Source organism: Neodiprion pinetum, chromosome 4, assembly GCF_021155775.2.
Source record: "Neodiprion pinetum isolate iyNeoPine1 chromosome 4, iyNeoPine1.2, whole genome shotgun sequence".
Lineage (NCBI taxonomy): Eukaryota > Metazoa > Arthropoda > Insecta > Hymenoptera > Diprionidae > Neodiprion > Neodiprion pinetum.
Window position 1 is genome coordinate 18205086 of NC_060235.2, and position 4685 is coordinate 18209770.

General features: G+C 36.9%; 1 pseudogene; it reads right to left on the bottom strand.

Moving 5' to 3' along the window:
- Positions 1 to 2669: 2669 nt before the first annotated feature.
- LOC124217289 (dnaJ homolog subfamily C member 21 pseudogene) lies at positions 2670 to 4685 on the bottom strand (annotated as a pseudogene).

Here is a 4685-nt window from a genome sequence, read left to right on the forward strand (position 1 = left end):
AAATCATCCAAGAAATATGCGTCGTTGATGAGTTATTGGAACAGCATCGGGTTCCCGTGGTGGGTTGATTGACCGTTTTGGGGAAATATACACAAGTCCGTTAAATTCACGAATTCACGAATGTATCGTAGATACGACCTTTTGGACACACTATTTTATTCATAATTAGATCCCAAGTAACAATAATGTGATAATCAGCCGTTGAAAAATATTCCCACCGAAGTAGTAATATTCTTCAATGCAACCGATTTGTGATATGCGTTACTGACGAATCTCTTCCTTTCTATGGCGAGTAATGAATCAACACGTATAATATGACGAAACATTTCTTTGGTGATACCTAATTGGGTCTCAAATCAGTTAATAATATTATAAGATGCAAGTTATCGTATTAGTTGCCTTTCTTTTTATTTATGTAAATACAATGATTTATTGCAATACGTATTCAACAGTAGATTCGGTTAAGTAATCTGGAAAATCAAGCGGGTATAGAAATTGTTCGTAAGAATTTTAAATAATTTCCGACAAAATAGATTCAAAAGCGAAGATGGGAGTGAATTTCTTACTGTATTCCATCATGTTGGGTCTTTTAGACGGATCACCCGTATGACAATCGTACATAATTTCTCAACATCGTTCTTTTTGTCACTTTTAGTAGCCGGTTTCGAATGAGCTTCGCGTTTTTTGCTCTTTATCAGTTGTCACGGGAGACGTGCTCATTTGTTACGCAAATATCGTGGTTTATTGTAACAACTTGATCCGAGCACCGTGTTGATTGCGGATGACCATGATTCGACTCAAACGGTAGTTGATAATTGTTTTATCAATGTCCGTGCGCGACGCGTGTCAGCCACGGCGCTGAATGACTTGTGCTCAGAACCTTGCAGTATCAAGTTTACGCACAAAACGCGCGGTTAAATTTGAATTTACGAATTCTTGTAATACAAAAAATTCAAGAACGAAATACTGGGAATGCTGTGCCGGATAGGCAATTGAAATAGAACTAATTTCTCCGAAAAGTCGAGCTGTCCAATGAGTAAAGACTGAAACTTTCGAATTTTACAATTCAACGACTTTACTGTGTCGACTGCGCAAGGTCAAGAGAGGGAGAAACATGTTGGAATTGCCAAATTCTGAATTTCCAAAGGCATGCGCATCTTACTCATTTCAATTAAAAAGCGAAATTTATCAAGAAGAAAAATGTATTCACGTGGAATTCACTCCGACTAAATTAGAGAAATCCGAAGTTATTACGATTCCACATTCGTTACAGATCATCGAAGCATGAGTTTTATTGACAGTGAGTTAAATTTGCGCAGTAATAAAATTGTCATTTGAATAACTACAATATATACGTTAGTATTTGACCAGTGAAAATAAGCTCACTTGTGCTCGTTTCCACACCACCGCAAGCGGTAGAACACCCGGCGCGTTTTTTTTTTTCACGTGGTATCCCCAGTAGGCCTACTCCACGGAGAACAGTTGCAAGATCTATCTTGCGTTCTATGAAAAATTGCAAATGACTTTTTTTACCATGTTAATTGTGATATATTGTTGTTCCCAGTCAGTTTATTTGCAGCAGAAATCCCAGACCTTTCCAAACAAAAATACTACTTGTAAATATTTTTCTGGAAATTAGGTAAGACTCGCTGACCCCCAAACACAAGATCGTTCAGGAATTTATTATCACGTGGCCCAGATTATATACTCTTCACAGGATTGTCTTAAGGGGGTATTCTGGTTTAGAAATTCGAAAAATTCGATTTTTTTCTGGCCATATTTTCAAAGTTTAGAGTTTTAAGAATATGTCCTTAAGAGGATTTTTCAAAATTCTCATTATTTTCAAATTTACAGCTTCATTTGTGACGCGCCGACTAAACCGGTCGGCGGTCCGGCCGGAACGAATGAACATTACACAGTAGGCAAACAATGATTAAGAAGAATCAGTTAAAAAAGGTCTTTTGTACTCGATATTTTCCTTAGAAAAAAACAAAATCTCACGTTTGAAGTGGAAAAATGGGGCAGGGATCGCTGCTTAGGAAAATGTAAGTATAACACGCCATTAAACGAATCAGACTCCGCGAAACTCGACCTCAAACTTTAAACGCGTTTTTCTCAAAACTACTATTTTCGATACGGTTGGTACGATATCCCAAGTTCTAATCAACCAATTTACTTGCAATTTGGCACGGAGCTTCTGTATATATTAGAGCATCGCGTAAAGAAGCGTGCTTGCGAAAAATTTTTTTTGTTTTACTATGTTTTAAAAATTCTGAAAGTTGAAAAAAACAGGGAAAAAACGCGACTCATTTTTCACACCGCCGCCATTTTATGAAAAATTCTTCTCCTCAAAAACCCACACGTAGTGCGATAACTACATCCTTCTTCATTAAGAATTTAAAAAAAAAATTTGTTTCAGATCACTGGAAGGACTAGAATCCTGCCAACCAAGACACGCCATTTTTTTGTGAGCCCCCAATTTGCCGGCCTGCAGATTTTTCAATTTTGATTATTTTTTAACTAATTTGACTTTTTTATACTCTTAAAATATCAATAAATAACTGGTAAAAGAAAATGGATACGAAAAATATTTATTGGTTTTTTTTTTTTACAGCATCCGAAAAACACCTAAAATTCGGGCGTCCAAACCAGAATAGCCCTTAAACATTTTAAAAATGATAAATTAAATTCGGCATGTATGAAAAATAACCGGCCTCCATATAATAATCATACATCTCATTCTTTGGTAAATTCCGGATATGGATAAAATGACCAGTCTCCGCAAAATGATCATATAATTCATTCTTGATTAGATAGTCTACTCCACATAGAATACACAGGTGATATAAATCCAGAACGCTTTCTTCCCATGACCCTTCTCTCTTTTTTTCCTTCTTGTCCTTGCGTCTGCTCTCATCAGAGCTTAACTTCTGAATTCTTCTTGCTTCCTTTGCTCTCTTACCTTTAGATTTTTTTGTACTTTGAGTTAATAATCTGGCATCTACTTCAAAGCTCAAGTCAGTATCGTCAAAATTTACTTTGTTGCCTTTAGTAAAATTGTCAATCGTTTCTGGGACAGTGTGATATTTGTTGTCAAGAGTTGCTTCCTTTTGTTTTTGTTTCCTTCGCTGTTTCTTGGACCACCCAAAATGAGCATCTAGTTCTTGCTCATCGTCGGTTGTTTGTTCAAGAATGACTTTTCGAACATTTTTACGCTTCTTCTTCTTACTTTTGCGAGATTTTTCTGTCATATCTAACACTGGGTTGTCAAGCTCGTTCTCTTGGGCTGATATCAATGTACATTCAGGAATCAGTATATTTATGTTATCGTGTATTTTAATTACTACAAGAAAGGCTTCCGGTTCTGGGCCTGTGGCTAGTTCAACACCTTTTTTTTTCACAAGCTTATTTGTATTTTTTTCACTTGTAGAACTTGATTCACTATCCGAAATCATTTCTTCATTCGATGTACTTCGCTGGTTGCCATTCGCATTCGCATCAATATTCTCACTGCGGTTCGTCAAGAAATCTCGTATTTCTCGGCTTGTTGCCAATATCACACTTTTCCGATTTGGACTTATCAAACAAATATTTGTTTTGCTACCGCATTTAAAATTCAATTCAGAGTCCGAATTGTACTTTCGAATACTGCATTCAAATTCCATATTTTCATCAGCCAAGAAGGAGGCTATCATGGTTGAAACATTATCGTCGTGTTTCTTGGAATTTTCGTGATTCGTAAATGCTTTCCGTGTCTTGTATATTTTGCTGCAAGCAACGCAATACAGGGTGTTACTATCCGTATCATCGGCATCTTTAGAATCTATATTTGAAGTTAATTCCTCTCCAAACTCAGCAGCAAGATTTGCTTCAATAACCTTTAAATCTTGTTCGATATTAGAAAACTTTGACCATTCTGGCTCAGTATAACTTTCCAGTTCTTTTTGTCTCTGGATCAGTTGTTGCTTTCTCCGTTCTTGTGTTTTTTCGGTATTTTCTTTAGCTCTTTCTGCCAGGATTTTTGCATGCGCTTTAACTCGTTTATCACGCTTGCGAACAAATGCTACAAGGTTCCGAACTTGTTCATTGCGTTCTTTTTTAGCCTTATCTCTAATTTTCTTGTTCTCCTTTTCTGCCAATCTTAAAGCACGTCTGTTTGGGGTATCACGAATATCGTATGTATCTAGCCAAGCAAATGACCTCTTAGTCGAATAGCTTTGCCAATATGCATAAAATTTGTGAACATCGTGATATGAGCTAGTGGAATTCCCAAAACCAGATACTTTATCGTCTAAATCTTCTTCTTTACAAAACTCTGATTCTTCAGCAGTCAGTTGTTCAAAAACTTTTCCATAAACCGTGTAAAATTCTTTTTCGCCATCGCCATAGCCCTCATAACAGCTCGTAGTAAAGTATTGGAACAAATCGATCGAATCATCTTTGTAATTCCCTCCTATCCCTCCTTTCAAAATGGCTTCTCGGTGATTGTCATACCAGGCTCGTTCTCGCGGATCATTTAAGACCTCCCATGCTCGTTGGACGATTTGAAATTGTTCTTTAGCATCTTCAGTATTGTCGAAATTCTTATCAGGATGGCATTTCAGTGCTAGTTTTCTGTACGCTTTTTTCAAATCGTCGTCTGACGCATCTCTCGAAACGCCGAGTACTTCGTAGTGGCACTTCAT